Source organism: Artemia sp. Qi Xiang Cuo, chromosome 19 (genome assembly GCF_049724085.1).
Source record: "Artemia sp. Qi Xiang Cuo chromosome 19, ASM4972408v1, whole genome shotgun sequence".
Classification (NCBI taxonomy): Eukaryota; Metazoa; Arthropoda; class Branchiopoda; order Anostraca; family Artemiidae; genus Artemia; species Artemia sp. Qi Xiang Cuo.
Window position 1 is genome coordinate 42,562,940 of NC_142812.1, and position 25,022 is coordinate 42,587,961.

Here is a 25,022-nt window from a genome sequence, read left to right on the forward strand (position 1 = left end):
AGTAGATATTCTTGTTAGAAATCGGACATGCTGTAATAATCAAATATCTATGAAAAGATTGCAGTATGAAAAGATATTTATTTGAGTAAGAGCAAAAAAACTGGTAATTGCAAAAATATTTATATATTTTTTAACAAGGGATTACAACAATTCAAAAACCTTAAAAAGTAAAACCAAAAGTTTGAAGCTTAGTAGAAATCATTGTTAGAAATTGGACTTCCTTTAATAATCAAATATCTTTGGAAAGATGCAGTATTGAAAGTCATTAAATTGCGTAAAGAAAAGAAAACTGGTAGTTGCAAAAATGTTTGTGTATATTTTAACAAGGGATTGCAACAATTCAAAAACCTTAAAGAAGGAAACCAAAAGTTTGAAGCTTAGCAGATATCGTTGTTAGAAATCGGACTTCCTTTAATAATAAAATATATTTGAAAATACTGCAGTATGAAAAGACAACAAATCGTGTGTGGTTAGAAGAAAAGCGACAATGAGAATCCATATATAGAAGCATACCACGAGCCAATTGCCAGGGTCTGGCGGCAAAGCCGCCAGAACATTATTATATTGACAGGGGGTTGTTACCTCCAAGGAGAGAGTTAGAGATTTTTAGTGGTAACCCAGGGCAGGTACACTTGGCCTTATTTTTTGGCCGTTTGACTACTCGATCACGTTATCATACCCTGGGGCAGGGTACACCGTAAACAGGGCATCCCATTATAATTTGGTGCCGGCGGGGCTCCCCCCCCCAATAAGTGGTGACACCTGTACATTACCACGCCAATACTGGTGACATTGTAACCTACCAGTATAACACTCGTACCAGCGGTGGTTACCACTAAAACACTGGTGGCAAGCAGTGCTTACCGGTATAACATTGGTGGCAGCAAGAAAGGTCCTATCAGTAAACCTGATAGTAAAAGAATTCTGCATTTTGAAAAAGACAAGTTAATTTAGCCTACATAGTAGCCTATTGTGATTACATATAAAGAGAAAAAATACGGAATCAATTAATAAAATTATGAAGATCTGAATGGGCTGTGCCTAATCAGACAGTGACAAAAAAATCTACGAATCAATATATCGCGCAACTAATTAGTGTGCAAAAATAACGGGCTAATTGACACGCACCAATTTTTCGCGTGAAAACGGGAGTTACATGGATAAAAGAATTTTCATTTAGACTGAAGAAGTATTTTGAAGTTAACGGAATTTTGAAATAATGTCGGACAGAGATAAGATTAACTCAAGACCGTGAAGGGTAAGTGAAGCCCGAAGAAAAAGTAGGAAAATAGAAAGAAAGGCTAATATGGAGGCCTTTAAGAGAAAGTACCTAGAGTATATGAAAAAATTACTGGGAGATAGATCAAATTGAAAAAGATTGTCAAGCCAATGAAAAAACTTCATCAGGCCGGTATGGACAAAATTGAAAAAGATAGTCAAGCCAGTGAAATACTTCATCAGGCCTGTATGGACAAAATTGAAAAAGATAGACAAGCCAATGAAATATATCATCAGGCTTGTATGGAAACCCTTACTAAAGCTTGTGAAGCCCGTAAGGGAAGGTCAAGGAGTGAGAGAGTATCAGAGAATTATCAAATAGTAAATGCTGTAACGGAAAAATATACATCTTCGTTGACTACGGGGGGAGGTGGACCGGCCCATAAAGCAAATTGGGAGACTGTGCCGCCCTATCGGAAAAACGAAATACTTGATACTCGTGTTCAAAATGTTGATAATCCACAGAAATGGGATGCGGAAGTAAAAATACCACAAAATATTGAAAATAAGACGCGCGAGAATGATTTTTCGGGAAAATTTGCAGAAAATAGAAAACTTGAAAACACTTTTAATGAATATGAGACGCTAACAAGTACAGGCCAAAATGAAACACTGATTGTACCAAAGAAAAAATAGACGAAATTTATTGTACGCACTTTTCCTCATAAGGTTCGAGAAATTTTAGTACAATATGAAAAACCAAATGTCGGAGTTCAGTTCCTATTTGATAACGAAATATTTATTTCTGCGGTAAGAACAAAGAAGACTAAAAGAGAGAAAAAAGACGCAAGGCGGAACTACAATAAAGAAAAACAGTCAAAGATGATGGACACTGGAGTCCAATTCAGATTTCGTGACGATTTATAATGCTACTACAAAAGAAAAGAAAACTAAGAGGGAGAAAAGAGATATTAAACGGAGCTACAATGAAGACATGCAGTCAAAGATAGTGGACACTTGTGTCCAATTCAAATTTAATGATGATTTTTTTTGCGCGATGGAAAAAGTTGAGAAATGTTAAAAAGAAAAAATAATGCAAAAAAGAAACAAAATTTGGAGATAAAGACTGCAATGGCGAAAAATAAAAATTATCTCGGCTATGCCTGGCTAACATAAATAATAGGGGGGACAAAGAGGTCCAAGACCCACTGGGAAAATTACGAAATTATAATAAGACAAAAAAACTTAGGAGAAAGGAGAAGACCCACGACATATTAAGAGAAACTACAGATAATCATGACATAGAATTGAATTGTCAACAATGAGTTACGGAAAGATTGGGAGATACTGAATTCTGGGATAGATTGAAGAAAATTTGGAAAAAATTTGAGACGGGTTGTATCAACTCAAAAGAGGGTTTGTTTCTTTATGAGGGTGAGGAATCCCCCTCAGGGGATATTGGGGAAGATTCCCTTTTGAATGACGTGACAGATAGTCCTTTTCCGCAATGCACAACTTGCGGACAAGTTGTGATACCTTTACTGAAGCCTTGTCTTTCCAGTCTTCAATTTCATCTTCATCCCTCATCGCCGAGCATTATTCATTCTATTATATTAGGGCATGGGACCCAGAAAAAAGCGATTCATGGTTCGCTCAAAATTTTACTTAATTTCCCTGTACCCCTATTGTTTTCAGATGCCTGTGTATTTTCGGCCTTAGATTATTTGAAATTATGCCAAGGGGCAATTTACAGTTTTATTGAGGTGTGGGGTTGTTTCCACAGATGGAAATTAAGAGGCTAGTGCAGCCACTTTTTCATGATGGCTGGCATCATCGAATGTGCCAGAAACTCATTCCCTGCTCCTCTCAAATGTAAATTCGTGAGAGCAAGAAAATTTGTATTTTTGATTGTGCTGCGTACAATCATTTTCTGCGAATCTTGGGAACTTCAATTTTCAAAATAAAATGTGGATGCCATACGATAGAGACCAGGATGGTTCTACAGTAGAGACGTGTGGATGACGACAGATCCTGAGCCAAGCGGTGGAAGTAGAGGCACTAGTGGAAGAAAGAGGACAAAGAGATTTTGTAAAGATGAAGTTAAGTGTCATATTTGTAAAGATTGACCAGCGTGGCGCATGGGTGGTCATTTATCTTACGGGGTGAGGTGATTGGGTACCACCTCTTGTTTCTTTTCAGATAAATGACCTATTTTTTTCCGTAATTACAGTTGCCTGTAAGATAATTTTCAATCGTAAGTTGAAATCTGGTTGCTAAGCTAGATCCTTTCGCAATAAGTAAGCTTTGAACTAAATTCTATTTTCGACTTCCTGGTCTGAGCCATTGAAAGGTAAAGCTAAGAAAAAGTAGAATGGGTTTTGAATGGGGATTGAGAGGATTGGCTGGGCCAAGCGAAGGTCCACCGCTATGAACAGTTGCTGTACAGAATATTATTTTTGAGTTAGTCTGCATTTAGACCCCGTTTGGGAAAACATATTTTTGTTATTATATGTGACCGTTTGGAAGAATACAAGTAAGGTATTTTATACAAACTGTGTACTAATTTTCCAGGAACCCAGGCAGGAACAGAGTTACGAGATAATGTCATTATTATATTGACGGGGGGGTTCGTGACCTCCAAGAAGAGAGTTAGAGATTTTTAGTGGTAACCCAGGGCGGGTTCGCTTGACCTTATAATTTGGCCGTTTGACCACTCGATCACGTTGTCATACCCTGGGGCAGGGTACAATGTAAATAGGGTAGTACCAAACCCGATATTTGCAGAACCGGTGTGGTAGATGCGGCCATCCCATTATAATTGGGTGCTGCCGGGGCTTTCCCCTTCAATAAGTGGTGACACCCGTACATTACCACGCCAATACTGGTGGCATTGTAACCTACCAGTATAACACTGGTGCCAGCGGTGGTTACCAGTATAATACTGGTGGCAAGCGGTGCTTACCGGTATAACATCTGACCAAACTTTTGTCATCTGACCACACTTTTAATTAAAATTAGGTCAGTAGAGAAGTTAAGTCAATCATAAGCAGGGAATTCTTGCCCAATCTTATTGGTGATTAGTCTTTCATTTATTCTGGTTTGTTTTGTTTGATTCAGTCTCTTCTGCTGTGTTACTTCGAAAGGTTAGTTTTCCTTTTTGTTTTAACACTGAAGACGGATGGGCGGAAGTCCTGTACGAAATATCTGCTTCTGTCATTTTTGCTTCTTTTCTGTCCACTGGCTGACATTACCCTCGTTTTTCTCGGCTATTTAATTTTATTTTTTTCTTGTTTGTCATATGTCAATCTTGCTTGTAGCCCTTTCTGTCTTTAACAGCTCACAGAACTGACATATTTTTATTTCAGCTAATATTCCACAATTTAGAAATTATATATACTTGTACTATAATAGACTTTTGTGCTGATAACACGAGACTGAAGTCAGACAGACGACCCTTTAAACCAGGTAGAACAGCTATAGACAAAACAAAATCATATACAAACCTGGTACTGCCAGCCTCTGCGCTTTTGGGCTTTAAAAATTGTAAACCCTTGTAAAATATATCAGTAAAATATGTAACATACAGGTAAAATACGTAAAATACCGGTAGAATAGGTAAAATACGTAAACTTGGCAAATTACGTGAAATGGATAAAATACCAATTTTACAGGGGTCTGTAAAATTACGGTAAAATACGTAAAATACCCAATTTTACCGTGACCAATTTTACCAAACACTACCTCTGGCTAAAGGTTTTCAACCACCTAGTTAACAATGTGAAGCTGGTTATATAAAAAGACCCATCCGTGATACACAGGCTAAAATAGATTTTCTTGGGTATGAAATCTGAGTGGCTGAAACCCTCCAGCAAAGAATTTTGGCTATGGCGGTTCCAATGGTGCTCTTTCTGTTCCTGTTCGTTGCCTGTTCTGTGGGTATTTCAAGCTTGTTTTGAAGTTCCCATAAATCTGTTCCCACTTTTACCAATATGTCAAACCAAAAAAATGGTCACCGCTTGTGCCAATTACCATACGCATTTGAGTGCTGAGTTACCAATCATTATGAAATAGCAACATTTTGTCTCTTACTATTTTTGTTCAAAACAAGTCTTAAACTTAATTTTAGCTATGGGCCGTGGTTTATTTCTTACTAAGTAACTGCTATTCTTTCGCCCATGATGAACATGCTCTTTGACAAAAAGGCCACTATCCTTTCGGAATTGTTCAGTATTTAAATTTTGTGTTTGAGTCCTGTTGGGTGTCTTACATTTTATATAAGGAACCAACGTATTTTGTTTTGAACGTTTTATGTGGTCTGTACTGAAATCTTTGTAGAAATTGAAGATGAAACCTCAGATGGTGAAAAAGATGTTTCTGGAAGTGAACATTCTATATTTTCAATAGAACACGAAGCCAATCTTTTTGCTATTTCTCCTGGCATATCTCCAGATTGCATTGCTAATTCTAATCATCTTCATAATGAGTTCACAACTGATGGTGACAAAGGTATGCTTCAGATATTCTAACCTTTTTCTATATATTTGCGTTTCTAAAATGAAAAAATGGGCCTGTCCCTTTATTGAAGTTAGGAAGGGGCGTGAAAAATCTGTATTTGAGTGCTTGTTGCATCTGAGTGCCCTAATTGAATTTCACCATTTGAAAAAAAAAGTCCCGGATGCATTTAAATATCAGGAAAGACAATTTTTATCTTCGTTAAATCACTGAACAAAACGCCAAACTTAATTGTATTTTGAACAACACAGTCTCTAATTGAAAGCGTCCCATTTGCAGGCGTGAAGAAAATTTCACAGTTTTACCCTATTTTCAAAAGCTGGTTGACCAACTGAATTTGTTTTTAAAAGACAGACCTTGAACGCAGCGTTCAGTAGCTCAAGTAAATTACAGCCCTTTTATAATTGTGTGAAACATAAAATCAGCCCCGGACTGGGTAATGGTGTTTATAGGATCCCCTTTTCTTGTGGTCGTCTTTAATCGACACAAATCTTTGATCGACAAGGTCGTTAAGCTACGCCCTGGTGTGATATTTTTTTTGCCTTGTCGTGATATGTTTACAACAAATCGCACCATTTTAAGGTGTTTGAAAATGCCACTTTAATGGTCTGTTTGTCTTAGACGTTTACAAATGACGCAGTAGGTTTTAGACTTTTACAGCTAGGGAAAGGAGGCATTATCCTTAGTTGTTTGTAGAGATTTTTGTTCGTTTTAAGCTTGATTTGCTTATTTAATTTAATTTTTACTCGTTTTATGATCTATTTTGGCCAGTTTTTTCATTAAAGTATTTAATAATGAAACATAAATTTCTTTTGGTAACTTAATGTTTTCGTTTTTCATTATTAAAACTGTATTTAAAAACATTTGAAAAACCCGATGTATTGATTGAAGCAAGAACATCAAAGAAAGCCATTTCATTATTTTCGCTGAAATCGTATTTTCTTAAAAGACAGGATATGTTTATAAAAGATAATGGAAGTACGAAAGGAGATCACGCTAATTAGACCTGCTAGCAGTACATACTATTTTACTATATTAGAAATTTCTGGTATATTTATTTTTACCTATTTTTTGTCTAAGAATTGTCTTATTCTACTTGAATAATATGGTTGCTAAAATTATTAAAGTCTGACACAGAAATCCTGGGTTATCATTTTAGTAAGAAAGGATGCAAATGTCAATTAAAAGTAATTCAAAACTGTACTCGAATCAAAAGATTAAATTTTGGGATATCTCTAGCCCTGTAGTGTTTATCCTCTAAACTAGGTCAGGACATTGCTAGGGAATGTCTTGAATACTACCACTACTACTACTAACAACTCACCGCAGAACCAATCCGCCTGAGGCAAACACAGCTACGGATGCTCCTCCTCCATCCCAATCTATTCAAAGCCTCCCTCTTTACACCCCCCCCCCAGGAAGTTCCGATTTCTTTTAAATATTTCTTTATGACATGCTCCCACCCTAGACGAGGACGATCTGCTTTCCGTTTAGCACTAGACGGTTAGCCGAAAAGGACAATCTTCGGTAATCTGTCATCCTTCATCCACAAAACGTGCCCTAGCCATCTCAACCTTTCGACATCTCAGCCTAGCCAAAAAGTAGCCATCGCCTACTTTTTGAAACACTGTCAGTCAGCCGGGTACCCAGATCAATCCGTAGGCAATTTCTGTGGAAAACATCTAGTAAATCTTCATCCGCTTTTCGGAACGCCCATGCTTCTGAGCCACATTTGACCACTGTCATCACTGCGCTTTCCAATATTCTAATTTGGTTTCCAGACATGTCTTCCTATTCTTCCAAACTTTTTTTTAACTGTGAAAAAACACCTCGAGCTTTGGCTATTCTACTTTTAACATCTTTACTGCTCCCACCGTCTTTATTAATAATACTACCAATCTAAGTGAAGCTACCCACCTGATCAATCTTTTCGTTACCTAACGTCATCTTTTCATCTTCACTTATTCCTAGCCTTAGTGACTAAGTCTTCAAATTTTCAAACCTATTCTAGCACCCTGAACTCGCAAAACCTCTAAAAGTTCATTCATTTTGCTCAAACTTTCATCAAGGATGCTTAAATCATCAGCATGATCGAAGTCCGGGAGTGTTTTTCCTCCCCATTTGATTCCGTGGTCTCCTATTGGCTTTCCTGGGCTCCTTCAGACAAAGTCCATCAAAATGATCCATATAAAGGCTCAAACTTCAAATTCGAATATTTTTGTTAATCTAAGAGCAGAATTTGAAGTTTAAAGTCGATTTGTTTTTTTGTATGAAGTGGTGATAGTCTTTTAGCCTCAATTCAAAATTTATAATTTCTATCTTGGGAGAAAATGACCTCATTATAACCAATATTTTGTTCATTAATATTAGGGTGATCAGTTAGTAAATTACACAAAGGCAGTAAAAAGCCAAGAATAGGAGACTAAAGAATTTGTTTTGTGAATTTTTTTGAAAATTAATAAAAAAGGTTTTGTAGCCGGCAGCTAGCAAACGTTCGAAAGTCAAACTAGAGAAGAGAGTCCTCCCTTCCCCAAGGGAAAACAACTATAAAATAATTCACTCTTTGGAAACTAGGCTTCAGTGTATTTACTACACCTTGTCTTCAGATTTACACCTTTAAAATAGAAAACTATCTAAGCACCAGATTTTTGCTTTTCATTAACTGATTTAACTTAGTTTTTAAAGTCATTTCTGGGTGTGAGAAAGACAGATAAAATATTTAACTACAGACACTGTCAATTTCATGCCCACTGAGTCAAAGTCTACAACAACAACAACAAAAACTAAATTGAGGCTAACCAAAATGAGATTTTATACTAAGAACACAAAATGACTTTAAATAAAATTTCATATTAACTAGTTAAAGAGAAAATTAACACACAACAACAAAGAACAAGTACTCAATCAATGAATATTGTATGAAACTGTCACGTGATTAGAGTGTTCTAAAACAAGAGACAAAAACCCATATGTTACAACACATCAACATTCTTAGAAATCCACCAACGTAATAAAATTAACAATTATATGAGAGTCAACTAAGACACATTGGATGCAAACTTTGAAGAAACCATTTTGGAGACTCAAAACACAAGCAAAGCAGGTAAAATATTTTCTCCAATGCACCTAAATGCTTCCCCCTGTATCAATAAGAAAAACAAGAATGAATTTACTAAAGGATCCAAACAAAATCTGGGAGCTCCACATATATTTCTGTAAAGAGAAAGGTCGTATGAAACTCATAATATATTAAAAGTGAAGTATTAGGGTAAATCAACGCAATATATAATTATTATTATTATGCCTTTATTGTCCGTCAATAAGATACAATAGACGGAGTAATCACTAAAGCTAACAAAAAAAGGACACAAACACACATTGAAAATTCAAATGCATGACACAAAACATTACATAAATTACATTAATACAAATAAACTATTGCAAACAAATTGATGACCATGGATAGTGAAAATTTCTTTGAAGATGGGATAAAGATTTATTAATACTAATATTTGGGTCTGCAAGCTTTTACATATGGATAATGTTACAGTTTCCTGTCCAAGGAGGTAAATGTAAAAGATGCTTGGCAAATATGAAGAATATTTAATGCAACTGCTTTTTATCTGTAACTTTGAAAAGTTTCCAGAAAGGAGCAATGTAAAGCAGATGTGGAAGGGCTATGGTGTTATAGATGGATGCTAGAATATGATAGTTGAAGTGTAGTTTGCTTTTTATGATTCCAGCATAAGAAATAATAATTTTTGCTGAACATGAGATATCAGGAAACACCGTATGTGGCCAATAGATGAGCCAATTGGAAGGCCCAGATACGTAATTTGGTCTGTGGGTTTGAGAACCGTCCAGATTTAGGAAAGAAGCAGAGGGAATTCGCCAATTGAAAAGAACAACTTCGGTTTTCTCAGAACTGAATGACAGTCCAATATTTGTACATTCATCTTTGAGGATTTTGGAACTTTGCTCAATGCGCTGAATTTTATGGCTAAGATTCAAGATGTCATCATTATAACAAATAAAAGGCACATCGATTTCCCCAAGAATGTAAGAAGGAAGACATTTTGCCCGAGTATTCAGGACACCATTATTGAACAGGGCTGGGGAAGTGATAGTTCCCAGTCTAGTTCCTTTTTTTAAACAGGGATGGGGTACTGACAAATCACAGGCAAATTCAAGGGATTTGATGAGTTTGGCCTCACACGAGAATTATGGCAATGGTATTGGGACTGATAAAGAGCCGACTGGAGGGGTAAATGGTATGGGAGCTTTAAACTCACTCTAAGGTTCCTATTTAAATCCCTGAGAACACGGACAATTGATAGGTAAATGCCTTGCTTTGCCATTTGAAGAAGCATGGATAAATGAATTAAGGAATCAAACGCACATTTAATGTCATGTCTAGCAAGGATCAAACTTTCTCCCAATGATTCAGCATCAGCAAGGGCAGCAAAACTGCTGAAAGAGCATGGAAACAGCTAAGGTTAGCCTGAAAACTGAAATGATATGGGGGAATGTAACATTTAATTGTAGCTCATGAATAAAAAGAAACTCAAATAGTTTACAGAGCATAGTAGCGACAGTAATGGGACAGAACATTACAATTCAGAATTTCTAAGTTGAACAAAAATTATTCCGTATATGAAACGGGCTGTCCCCTGCTCAACGCCCCACTCTTTACGCTAAAGTTTTTTTTCATTGTTTTATAAAGCAGAGTCATGAGAAAGAGTCAAACTTTAGAGTTAAGAGCGGGGCGTTGAGGAGGGTTTAGACCCTTTCATATACGGAATAATTTCTGTTCGTTTTAAGTTTTAATGTCGCTCCTTACTTTCAGTTAAAAAAACTTGTTTTTTAATTATTTAATTTGAACCTGAGAAGCGTCAAATTTAAAACTAGAAGCAATTGGAAGGTGGTCTGAAACATGATATTTAGAAAATACCTCAACACAAAACATATCAGGATTCTATGACACAACGTGGTCAAGGTTAGATTTGCAAGAGAAAGAATCAATCAATCAATCAATTTATTTACTGTGCCGTAATATTATAAAAATATATGTGGCATTGTCAACATTACAACATCAAATTAAAGCACTAGAAACAATTAACTATGTACAATTATTAAATGATTCGACAAAATATGGTTCAAATGAAGATAAGTAGCGCTGACTTGAATTCGGTGCTGGTTGTTTCAGGACATCTTTAACAGCAGCTTTGCTCCTTGTCGCAGGACCGTCAATTCTTGGCTCTAAGAAATCCGGTAAGATGCTTCTATGCCTTTATGAAAGAAGGCATTGGTGGCCAAACCTCATGAATGCTTTGTGTCTGTGTTGGAAAATGATTTTGAGACCTAGCCTCTGGAGACTCGTATGAACTGTAGGCTTGGCCGAGGATGATGCAGCAAGCCCGTTTCTGCATCATCTATATTTGCTCGTCCCGTTCTTTTGTTAAGCCCAGATGCCAGAATTGACAACCGTATTCCAGGGCGGGTAAGATGTATGTTTTCAGGATGTTTGTAAGCGTCAGGGTGGTAAAACCAAAGCGTTTCAGGTTGGCGAACGATCTTATTAGTCCTGCTACTTTGCTTGCAATCTTGTTAACTTGGGAATCCCACTTCAGGTTTTTGTCAATAATAATTCTAAGAATTTCGGCAGAGTCCACTGATTTGAGCTCAACTTCTGTTTCAATGTTGCCTATGTGTTTCTTGAGGAAGTTCGATCTCATGGCCACACTTTTTTCCTTGCTGATTTCCATCCTAGCCTCCTGAGCCTCCATTGTCAGTTCATCAAAAGGATAGTACCCTGTGGGGCACCGCAGGTAATCCTGAGGAACTCGGAAAAGATATCAAGGGAGAGTTGAACACACTGAAATCTGTCACTCAGGAAGCTAGCAAGTAGCCTTACAATGAATTGTCTCAATCCCATGATGTTGGCTTTGCTGACAATGAGTGGGTGGTCCAGATAATCAAATGTCTTCACCGTATCGGCAATCAAGAGGTTCACGAAGGATTCTGGGCAATCTAGGTGACGAAGCATTTCATCCAATAGGGTGACTAGATAGTGTATAGTGCTGAATTCGGGCTGGAAGCCGAACTGTCTGGGATCTATGGACTCCTTTATATCCTCGAATAGCCAGTTAAAGATGAATCGCTCGAAGATTTTAGAAAATATAGAGGTCTTTGATATTGGGCGGAGGTCTTTAACTTCAGTCGCGTTAGCCACCTTTGGGATTGGCACTATATGTGCTTTTTTGAAGCAGTTGGGGGATACTCTCAACTAAGCACTGGTTATAAATTGCTGCAATGGGTACACAGAGTTCCTAGGCGCAAAGGACCAGTGCAGCTGGGGGTACCTCTTTCTGACAGGCTGCCTTACGGGGATCAAGTTTGGCTAGATTTTTTTTTTCAACGTTTTCTGCCGCAATGACTGGGATCTTAGATATTTCTTCTTCTTTAGGTAGGAGTTCCTTGTGAGGGGGTTGTTTGCTACAGATGCTTGCAAAAAAGGAGTTTATTTGGTTGGCGTCAAGTTTGTTGGTCCCACTTGTCCAAGATATCAAGATTATTTTTTTCGACCCAAAAGTTTTTGCAAATTGCTGTGAAAACGCTTGGAATCGCTTTTCATAAACTTCTCCACTGATTTTGTCCCGTGGGCTTTGCGGGCGTCACGACATCTTTTCACTACTAAGTTCCGTAAGCGTTTTGCTTCTGTTTCCGTAAGTCTTTTGTTCCGTAAGTGTATATGACTTCTTTTTCATTTGCGGGCTTGTAGTTATTTGGTTCCAGCCATACAATCAAATGGTCACTTCGCCCCAGTGGATGTTGTTTGACTGGTTCTTTGTAATATTCGCTGCAGTTAGAAAAATATAGATCAAGGGTCTTAGTTCGCCGCGTTGGACACTTTACCAGCTGTTTCTGGTCCTATCCTAGGTACTGTTTGTAGATTTGACGGTGGGGGTATCAGGCGGTGGTAGTCAATGAAAGTGCGATTCACTGTTTTGTCAGCGGAAAAGTTACTTCTGGTGTTAGCATGTCTTGGGTAATTTTCTGAGGTGTATAATTTTTCCGTTTGAACTTTATGTTGACGAAAATCCTCCTGCCTCTGGGATAGTGGCGCTTCTCGTTTTTTAGATTGTTGAGTTTGGTATGGTGAATGGCTTCTATTGGATAACTTACTTTGGGACTGAATTTACAGTTGTCGCCGAACCTACCCTTTCCTATCATAAAGTGTCGGCATTTACTGTCAGCTCGTACTTCTTCATTGCTAGGTTTCGAAATCGGTATATTGTCTTCCCAGGGCCTCCAGTGGCCAAGTTTGGGTATTTGTTCATGTTGGTGATTGGTCGTATTTTGAGAGGTAGTTGGATGAAAGTATTGGCATTTGTCTCCTAATCTGCATTTTCCTGCGGCATTTCTCTTGCATTTTTCAGGGTGGAGATAACAACATGTATCAGACCCATGTGGACAGCCACCGGATGTCAAATGATTGGGGCAGATTTCCTGACAGTTTTTCGGGTGGACAAAAATGCAATTTATTCCACGTTTACAGTGCCCTTTTTTGTAGTAAAAATATTCAGTTTTGTCTTTACGTTGCGTAGGTGGGATGGGGAAAGGTGGAACTGCGGTTTGTTCAAACCCAACCTCGATGTTCGGCAGTGCGTTTATAACTTACTGTTTTGGTTTCTTATCATTTAGTAAATTGAGACTTGGATCATTTGTACCATCAGCGACTACTATTCTGTTACCAAGAAGTGGAGGGACTAGGGGCATGATTGTCACGTGAGGGTCAGTCATCGTCCCTACGCTACTGGAAGTTACACTTACACTTCCCTGTGCTTCATTAGCAAGATTGGCGCTTGCATTTGCTGAGGTAGATTCGTCTATGAATGTAAGTAAACCTAGGGGATTTCTGTTGAACTTTAAAATCGTCACCAAATATTCCATATAGTAAAGAAGCACAGATAGAAACCAAAGACTAACTGCATTTAAATCACAATTAAAATCACCTACAATCAAACATGGGATTTATCCTGACCCTTTGCTAATCCTTACTGCTTCCTTCTGCAAAAAGCACTGATAATTTGGCCAATTCACAAGCATGTGGAGGGGGGAGGGGGATGATTTTTAAAAGTTTAATGGGACACATTGTTCTTTACATTTTTCAGTGAAATTGCCAAAATTGCAAGAATTTCAATAAAAATGCCAAAAAAGTTAGGCTATACTTCAAAATTTTTTAGAGTCAGGAAGTCTCCTTCCCAATTGATCCCCCTTGGGTACTGAACATTGATGACCCTGGACATTGTTTGTTCTAGAAAAGTAAAACATCCAAAATTAAATGTTGTCTGCAGCTTAGATAAGCAAACAACGAAAGTTTTTTGAGTTTTATAGCTTTGGTTAGCAAAAAATCAAAAAAAAAAAAACAAAAAAAAAAACAAAGATAATAACAGCTAGTTCAAATATTATGGTTGAGATTCAAGCTCTATAATTCTTAGTCCAAAATTAGAAAAAGAGAGATTATTGATAAATGTCTATACAAAATTAAACAAACTAACTTAAAAAATAAATATCTAAATTAGACGCTTTTACACTCCCCCTGCCCAAGTAAGAACTTAGAGTCTATCTCTCCCAATCCATCCTCATGGTTTTATCTTGATCCCCAAACTTTTCCTCAGAACATTGCAGATGCACCATATTGATCATCCCATCATCCAGGCAGTGTTTCAGATAGACCCCGGCGCCGCGCCGATGAGAGAAGACCGGCGGTGGCGGGGCAAAAAACAGCACGCCGGCCGCCGGTAAGATGTCGGCGGCACGCCGCCGGCGCGATCAATGTTGACCGCAATTATTAATGTTTTCATCAGTCTTTCTCAAATCACAGCTTCAATTTACAACAGATTCGAGCCTATTCATGATTTCAAAAATTCACAAGTCGCTGGCTGGAAACTGGTCTTCTTCGTTATTCATCAAGAGAAGTAGAAATCTGGTAGAAACGAAATGGCTGTGGCGTTTCAGAACCCTTGCATAATACGAGTAGTTGAAGTATCTATTAGCTATGTATTCTTAACATAAATAATTATCGAAATTAGCAGTTTTTTTTTCATCGAGCATTACTGCATATAAAACTTCAAATACCTTATCACAAAATTTGTTTGCTATACGGGTAAAAATTTTGAATATAACTTTGAACTTAGAAGCTTATTTGTTTCATAGTGTCCTTTGCCTATATCTTTTTTGTTACCTTTAAAACATTTGATATGGGCGACTTCGATATTGTTTGTTTTTTTTTTTGCTCTTTTGGATTCCTAAGCATACTTCTTGTATTAAAAACTGGTTTTTAATTACAATTTAAAAAAAATGCATTTTAAAGTTTTTTTTGTCTTCTTTATAGAATATATGTCATGTAGGCTAAGGCTGAACTGCTGCTTTTTTATTGCTTTTGGCTGCTCTTTTGGATATTATTATTTTTTTCTTTTGGGGATTCATTCCAAACTATAAACTCATAAATACCTGATATCAGTCAAATTATAAACTGTATCTAAAAGGAGTAAATTTATTAAATTGAAAAATACATGATGAACACTTCACATGAGAACACTTCAATTACAATGACACGAAAAGCATTTAATAGTTTATTCGCTATGAAGAAAAATGAATTGCCAGCTTATGTAGAAAATTTCTTATGTAGAAAATGAAAAGCTTATCTGTTTTAAGTGTAATTAAATGAAACAATATACCGACTGAGTAGCTCCAGGAAGATGTTGAAATGTTCATCCTAGTTCGTCATTTATAATCAAGGCAAAATGTTAGGACACTTAGTATCAGTTATTGAGTTTAAGCTTTGATTTCCAAATGCTCCCAAGAATTACCAAATTTAAGAAAGTCTCAACAATAAATCACCTGTGGTCTAAATACTTAGACTCCTCTTTGATCCCCACCCAGGCTCAAAGCTTCTGCTATGGTTATTTCCATGGAAATCTCCAAAGAGTTTCTTTTTAAAATAGCTTTCAAGCGTAGTTAGGGGTATTTAGACTTTTTTGCTTTTCTTCAAAGCTTTGAAAAAAGTTTTATAATATTCCAAATGTTACATTTGTGCTTATTTTTGGTAATCATTTGTGGGGTGATCGAATTTTCTAAACCACTGTAGATACGTAAGAACGTTGCAACATCTAGTACCCTGAGGTCATAAGACTGTCAAAGACTCCTCCTTGAACCTCCCAAATTGACAGCTGTTATTATGACCTGACCTTTTACTGTTAATTGGGCACTGGACCAAGGGCGCCATTGTCACTCGAGCGCAACGTTAGGTGGGGATGTCGATATCGCTTTCGTCACACCAATTCGTTTTAGTGTGAATCTGCCTGGTACATATGAATGAATGTTTTCAAAGTAAACCCGTTTCATCAATAGAAAAAAACCGGATTGGACGCATATGTCCCTTTCCCTTTGGACGATAAAACCATTCAAGTGCTGTATCAAGTATAACTCACGAAAATGTTGTTAATTTTGTCAACTTTTCAACTTTTTGGTATCCCTGCTTTCAATAAAAAAAAATCAAGGTACTATCACTTAAATGTAATAACTCCCTAGGCCCCCCTTCTGGACACCATCTTGATAGGATACCGTCTCTGCTTTAAATAAAAAAAAAATAATTAAATTATTGGCACCCCTGCTTAAAAAAAAATCGAGGTATTATCATTTAAATATGATAGCTAAATACCCCCCCCCCCCCTCTGGATACCACCTTGATAGGATGCCGTCTCTGCTTTAAATTAAAAAAAATGAACTTTTTGCGATCCCTGCTTTCAATAAATAAAATTTCGAGCTATTATCATTGAAATATAATACCTCCCTACCCCCCCCTCTGGATACCACCTTGATAGGATACCGTCTCAGCTTTCATTAGAAAAATAATTTACTGAATAATTAACAATGTCACTATATGGTGACCTTGTCACCATGTCAAACAAACACGCAAAATAAGGTTAAACAGCTTAGTGTTCCTTGAAAAAAAAAATTGAGGGTATGAGTAAAGGGGTACAAAGACAACAACAAAAATGTCAAAATTATTAAGATATACCTCAAATTATTGAAAAACTGAGTGATAGATTCACCATGGCATTCAATAAAATCCAAATAATCTAATTAAAAGGGAGCACACACAAAAGCCAAATTAGGCCAGTAGCACACGAAAAATCACAAAATAGCCAAGACAATGAACAAGTCCTACTGTGGGGGCCCTGGGTCTATCAAAATATTTCAATGGTTTCCCAGGGAATTTGATATCATTTTCTTCTGTCGCCACTTTAAATGAAAAAAATAATTATCTTTTTGGCATCCCTGCTTTCAATAAAAAAAAATGAGGTATTTTGTCTCAACCGAAGGTTGTTTTTTTTTGGGGGGGGGGGGTAAAAATTTTCCAGAAAGAAAATTGTATTTTATATCAGGTGTTCAATAATTGAGTATTAAACATTAAGAAAAACTTATCTAAAAACAGCAAAAAAAAAAAAATCTGCAAACTTACAATTCAGCTGTAGAAACAATCCGTCGGCGGTCAATTTCAAAATCCAACAAAAGGCTGAAGCTGTATAGTAGTGAATGCGTTCTATAATTCTATTCAATTTGAAAATAAAATTCTTGACTAAGAAGGATGTAAGAAATAGCGATTGGGAACTCGCATTCGAAATGATTTAAGCTCATTTCATAAAGACGATACTTTTTTTGGTCAACATATGAAGAACTGTGTATATTGCAATATTTGCAATAGCATATTACATCGGTCTGGTTTTTATGCAAAGTAACAAAAGAGACGAAAATTAATGAACAAGAGATCAGTGAAGAATTATGGTATACAAAGTAATATTTGGCAGGGAAAGTCACTGGTGATAAATCACTAGGGGTGGCATCGTGATTGCGTGATTTTCGGGGATTTGGGGAACCAAATTTTTTTTCGGGGTGAAGCATAGATTTTCGGGGATATACCTGAAAATTCGAGGATAGTGCAAGCTCTGCTTGATTTCTAATCAGGAAAATCGAAATACTACACCACACGAGAAAGAAAAGCTCCAACTTTGTGGTTGACACAATAAAGAATTGCCGCAAAATTAATTTGAAGTCGACCGAACGCCGCCACCTCTGCCGGCGGCGGCGCGCCTGTGGTATGTCGGCGGCGTTGCGACACGTCGGTGGCGGTCGACCGGGCCTCTTGTCGGCGGCGTTTGGTCGATCCGCCGGCGCGGCGCCAGGGTCTACTTTCAGATGCCATCAAAAAGGACATATAGCTGCTGGTGGTAAGAATGCAGAAATATGCTCTTGCTCTGGTTCCACAGAAGACTTCCACCAGGGATGATCCAAGTGTTTGGAACATGTTTTGTATTACTTGTAAAATGCCTGGTCACACCTGTCACAATGTCAAATGCCCTGGCAACGCTCAAACTGATAACGGACAGCCAAGTAAATAAATGGATATTTGCTTTCTCCCGATTTTCTAGTATCACTGGCTCGAATCAATTAACCATGGGGAAGGATCGCTTGATTTTTTTAGGATCTTCCCCCCTTTTTTGAAAATCGGGCACAATTTTTTAGGTTTGTAACTTTTGATGGGTAACATTAAACCTTCTTAACTTGAAATATTTCAAATCAATAGAAAACATCGATTCTTTTAATACATGAATTTTTATAAAAATTCGCTTTTCAGTGTTTCCGTTACTGTTGAGCCGAGTCGCTCCTTACTTACACTTCATTACCAAAAAACAGTTTGATGATTTGCTGTTTGTCTGAAAACTAGTGTAGTTTATACTATTAGCTTTTTGATCGCTGGAAATGCCTTGATTGTTCACAAAAATAAGTTAACATATTTGTGTTGGTAAAAAAGGGTGGGATTCACGTAAGATCACCTATCCTTTTGAACGCAGATATTTGGAAAATATAAAACAAACACTGCTTTTTAAGATTTTAAATAAAAAAAAGATTTATCAGAAACCTGTCATTTGCTCTTAGAAATATCATGTGTAAGAAAAATATACGAAATTTTTAGAAAGAATTGTAATTATTCTATGTTAAAAATTGTGTTTCATAGGCTGCAGACTGCCTAAGTAAATAGCGAAGTCAATAGCACTTTGCATGGAAGGAGTTGTCATAATAATTGGAAATTGGAAGTTTTAGTGTCCTTTTTAAGATTCAAAAGTGATTGGAGAGCAACCAGCTGCTTCCCCCCCCCCCCCGCAACGCTTTCCCTCAAAGATATCTGATCAGAATTTTGAGATGGCCAACTGATTATCCTTAGTTTTCTGAGAGGCAGTCAAAATTAGTAAATAATACACCAAAAATTCGCCCAAATAAAGAGATACCAGAGAAGCTTATTTGAGCCCCATTTATAATGAATTTATTAATTTAGATTTTTTCTTTTAAATCAAAATATCTTGCAACCTAATAAAATTTTAGGTGATACTAGACCTGGTAAGCGATTGGCTTTTTAAAAAGTATTAAATAAAATGAACTCAGATTTAATTTACTGAATTTCAATTCAATGAGGGATTTTTTTTTAAGTAATCCTTTCACCCTTACATGAAAAGGGTCTATTTATTTTAATCATTTTATTTTTTTTTTTATTTTAGTGGTTTTGTTTTATGGACTTTTATTGTTCTTCCATCTTTGCTCTCAGGGCGGATGAGTGGAGGTCTCGGCAAAGTATATTATGCTCGAATCATATAAAAAAGTTATTCTTTTTTCCTAAAAGCCTTCTTGGGCGCATGCATCTCTTGTATTTGAAACACAGGTATGAAATTTGTTGGTTTAAGAATTATCGTAATTTTTAAATGTTATATGAGACTTATTGTATAGTTTTTATGATATAGGCGTGTGCATTTCTTAAAGTACGACATCAAATGAACAAATTTTTTTTTCATCTGAAAGTAAGGAGCAGCATTAAAACATGAAATGAACAGAAGATATTTCGTTTATGACAGGTGCTGCCTTCTCCTCAACACTCGCTCTTTACACTAAAGTTTAAAATTTCTTTGAAAATTCTTCTCGTTCAAATTCAACGGACCTTGATCAGCCGCGTGTTTGATTAGTCTTTGATGTGAACGGGTCGTTGATTAGAGTGTAGTGTGTAAACTTATCAGACGGGTTTTACATCAGATTCTCTAAAAGAATTGTGATAAAAAGACAAACTTCTGCATAAAGAGCAAGGGCTGAGGAGGAGGTAGCTCCCTTTATATGCAGAATGATGTGGTTTTTTTCTAAGTTTTAATGTTACTCCTTACTTTCAGTTGAAAAACTCACTTTTTATTATTAAATGTCTGACCGTTTTCCAAATCTTGCAATATAATCTCCCCCTCTCTGTGTAAAATTCCTCGCTGAAAGTTCCTCCGGAGTACTTACCTACCCAAAGAAAATCTCCTTCTGTAGAAAACACCCTCTCTAAAATTTCCGAATGTATCCCAATCACAAATGCTATATGTGAACAATTAAAAAATTTCTATAACTTACAACCCTTCTTCCAGTATCTATGGGGGTTCAGGTGATCCCCAAAGGTATAGTTAGTGAACTTTTTCAACTATGCTGAACCGAGTGGCTATCTTTAAATTTTGATTGGATGTCTTTGGGGGAAAACACGTGTGTGGGAGGGGGGGGGGGTAGTTTCCCTCCATTCTTTTTGTTCACTTAAAATGGGCACTAGGACTTTCTGTTTCGGATCAAATGGGCCTTCTCCCAATTTTCTAGGATATCTAAGTCTAGGTCGATACCCCTGAAGAAAAACAACCGTGATCTTTCTTGTGACAAAAAAAAGCATTCCACTCTTTTGTGTTTAAATTCGCCCGTTGTTAACGTATAGTATTTGTTATCGGGAAAAGCGGGCATGCTTGACCTTTTGTGTCAACTAACTTATATAAAAAAAAGTCCACAAAGAAGCTTTCAAGGAGGAGTAACGAGCTACACTAAACCGAAAATGAGCAGGAAAAGGTCAAATAATTTTTCAAGCGTAAAACTACCAATGAGAGTAAATAAACAAATGAGACCCAAAACTATCAGATATTACAATAAATAACCGAGTCAAGCTCAAAACGAGCAGAAAGTAAGGGGAGTAGGACTGACACCCTCCGTGCGTTCTAATGACAGGAACATGCTTTACACTTTACTGAGAACAATCCTTGGTTTTGAGCTTTTTTTATGTTTCTCCCCTAATATCGAAAAAAAGTCATCATAGCCAAGATTACTGAAAAAAGCCAAAAAATATGGACTGAGAGTTTAATGTATATACTGATATGCATCCATGAAAGTTGTAAGAATTTTGAATTTTTAAAACTTAAAAAAGAGAAAATATCTAAAATGTATTTTGTTTTAATTAAAGTGCAAACTATTTTCTGGGCTTTAGAAGGCATCGTCATAGCTTCTGCTCGTTTTTTAGTTCGGCTGGGCTAATTATTGTTATTTTTGTTTGTTTTGGGTTTCATACATCTATCGATGGTGATTTATGGCAATTTAACGCTGGAAAAATTGTTAGCTTTTCTTCTGCCTACCTTTGATTTGTTGTAACTCGTGTCAAGTTTCTACTTTATACTCTATTCCGGTCCTAAGATATCCCGTGTGAATGACAAAGCTTGACAAACTGGATGCTGTTAAAACTATTAGTAATATTGGTAGCCCAGAAAGTTTAAGTCTAATATCCTAAGGTGTTGCTAAGATGTTGCTATACCCACCTCTTATTCAGTTCAACTCTGGCCTCACCATTCCCGGAAAGTTTTATTAATACCTGTAACATTAACGATAGTGTAGTCGCAGAAGCAGAAGATTTAGATGATTCAGATAATATATTTTCGACATAACACCTTTAAATTAGGTGTTGTTTTCTTAGACCACACTGCCGTTCTAAGACGAACAAATAAACTTTCAAATGGGGATAAATCCATTTATTTATTTAGTTTAGTTATCCCCATTTGAAAGTTTATTTGTTCAGATAATGTAGCTCTTTAGTTTTCTTTCAAATAGTTCTTTTGTGGATTTTTTTTAAAATTAGTAACTACTAGAAGTGGAGAATTATGCATACATGGATAAAATACCATAGGAATGTTGTTTACACAATTCCATGTTTAGAGAAATTAATATACAACTTCGGGTTTAAGAATTTAAAATATCATCAGTTGCTAAAAATATACTTTAACTATCGAAGAGATAGCATAAACAATTTAGCTGTTATAAATTAATCACCACAGGTAGAATCATAAAAATCAAATTTAGAGGAACAGTGAAGTTCAAAATCTTAAAAGCTGAATTGTTTGCAAATAAAAAAGGACTAAAAAATATAAGGCAAAGTGATTCATTTTGACTGAATTATAGTTATTTTTTAGATGTACCTATTATAAGATCTTGTGAAAATGATGTCAGCACACAAAGATGTGGAACAAATTGCATGCCTGATCTGATAAGCGTATGTCTAAAACAAGAAATGATTGTGGATTGTCAGGAGAATGAACTGCCAAGTAACATTTATGTATTTGCTGAAAATGATATGGTAAAACAGGAGATTTGTTGTACTGGAGGAACACCTTTCGAAAATGATGCATCTGAGAAAGCCTTGCTACTGAGGTCTCACCTGTGTGATCATCAAAGAACTCCCATTGGAGGAAACATTTTTGACTGTGTTACGTTTACTTCAAGTTCAAGTTTATCTCAACACCATATAACTCATAACGGAGAAAAACTTTTCAAATGTGATATATGTGAAAAAAAAATTTGCCAAACCACCCAACTATCTAATCATCATAGAACTCATACGGGAGAAAAATCTTTCCAATGTAATATATGTGAGAAAAGTTTTACTTCAAGTTTAAGTTTGTCTCATCATCAAGGAACTCATACTGGAGGAAAACCTTTCAAATGTGATATATGTGAAAAAAAATTCCGACAAAAAACCCACCTATCTAATCATCAAAGAACTCATACGGGAGAAAAACCTTTCAAATGTGATATATGTGAGAAAAATTTCCGCCAGAAAACCACCCTATCTAATCATCATAGAACTCATACTAAAGAAAAACCTTTCAAATGCGATGTATGTGAGAAACATTTCACTTTAAGTTCCAGTTTATCTAAACATCAAAGAACTCACAGTGGAGAAAGACCTTTCGAATGTGATATATGTGAGAAAAATTTCGGCCATAAAACATCCCTATCCAATCATCAGAGAACTCATACAGGAGAAAAACCTTTCAAATGTCATATATGTGAGAAACGTTTCACTTCAAGCTCCAGTTTATATTATCATCAAAGAACTCATAGTGGATGTAGTGCGAAAAAATATTCCGCCTAAAACATAACGAATCTGATCATCAAAGAACTGACACTGGACTCGCCTTTCAAATGTGATGCACGTGAGAAAAGTTTTAGTTCTATTTCTTATTTGTCTGAACACCAAAGAACTCATAACAGAGAAAAACCTTTCAAATGGGAAATATGTGAGAAAATTTTCCGCCAAAAAACCCACTTATTTAATTGTCAAAGAACTCATACCGGAGAAAGTCTTTCAAATGTCATCTGTATGATAAATGTTTCACTTCAAGTTCCAATTTATCTTATCAAAGAACTCATAGTGAAGAAAACCTTTCGAATGTAATCATATTCAGCGCAATAGTGTATTCTAAGTAAAGAGTGATGTGGGCACAATGTATTTTTTTTTTTTTTTTTTTTTTTTAAGACCAGGGCACTTTGTATAAAAGGAGTTGTCTTAGAAACTTCAAAAGGGGCTCTTCAGATTTGAAACTGAGAGGACTAGTTCCCCTTCATATTCGAAAGTGATTGGAGGGCAACCAGGCCCTCCCCCACGCTAATCATTTTCCCAAACACATCCAATCAAAATTTTGACATAACCATTTTGTTCAGTGTAGTTAAAAAGTCTGGAAATTATGTATTTGAGGATGACAACCTCCTCCCCCCTCACATCCCTCAGTGCAAGGGTTTTAAGTTATGTCCATGGGGAATATAGGGTTTTTATAAAAAGGGTGGTTGTATAAACTATGCAGGGGGCTCATGGGACTGGTAATCAGAAGAAGTTTAAGTGCCCTATTTAATAGTCGAAAGGGTACTTATCTCTTATATCCACCAAACTCAAATTCTTGGTCTGACAGAACCGGTTTCTTAGTTTTGGATTTTCGTTAGGTTAGAAACCAATTAATATAATGCGGTCTGGGGGGTTCTGATTTCCATAATTCTCCGTTTTAGTTTCCATAATTTTGTTACTAAAGTCTTTATTTTCATGTCCCTTAAATACAATTATTCCGAATCCAGAAATTCCTGAGAACAAATTTTAATGGCCCTATCCACTAGAGAGATTGCAACCCCTCTTTTCACCGAAACAGGGTGACATGAATAAAAATTTTAATATCTATCGCTGTTTGTAGGTTTTCTGTGAATTGAGAAGAGCCTATGGAAATCTCATTTGATTAATAAAATATCAAGGAAGGGTAACTTATTATCTTCTTCAAACTCAACTTTAAATTTTATGTTTTTGTCAAAACTTATTAAATGTTTACGGAAAATATCGACAAACAGCAATAGATATTTAAATTGTCATTCAAGTAACCCTGTTTCGGTGAAAAGAGGGGTTGTAATTTCTATAGTGGATAGGACCTTTAGAATGTGTTCTCAGGAAAATCAGGAGTTGGAACTATTGTATTCAAGGGACATTTTATTTTGTAATAGCTACCCAATTCAATTTATAAACGATTTAATAGAAAATAGACGTATTAAATATAATATTAAAGTAACTGCAGTTTCACAGTCTTCAGAACTCAATTTGTCTAAAAGTTTTATCTCTTTACTATATGTGGTGGGTTTTTTTTTGGGGGGGGGGAATTAAACGTATTGTACAGAAATATAACATTGATACATGTTTTCAGTCAATAATACCTTTAAGTAGTTTCCTTAATTCTGGAAAGGATATGACTCAGGACAATCGAGTAAGTGGGATTTATAATATTCCTTGTTCTTCTGGGAAGTTTTACATTGGCAGAACTCACCAACAATTTGTTGAACATTGTAATTCAATAGAAAAAGCTCTAAAATTAAGCAAGCCACCTTGCAATATCTTTAGTTCAGATTAATGGTTTAATGGAAACCTAAGCAAGCACCTACAACAAAAAGCATATATAAACACTGAAGCAATTGTAAGCACGGCACTAATCATATATAAGCAAGCAAGAAATTACAAGCACAGGCAGTGCGCTTAATAAGCAGGGCGTCAAGCATAGCATGTCAATATTCTTCATCCTCCTTCTTTTGATAAC

General features: G+C 36.3%; 1 protein-coding gene across 1 annotated transcript in view; it reads left to right on the forward strand.

Annotated features, from left to right (window-relative positions):
* Window positions 1–25,022, forward strand: part of LOC148940868 (uncharacterized) — a 105,506-nt gene that overhangs the window by 7,516 nt on the left and 72,968 nt on the right. Inside the window, exons 3-4 of the transcript XR_016143410.1 lie at window positions 5,554–5,724; window positions 22,089–23,111. The gene's annotated coding sequence lies outside the window, so the exon portion shown is untranslated. The remainder of the gene's footprint in view (window positions 1–5,553; window positions 5,725–22,088; window positions 23,112–25,022) is intronic.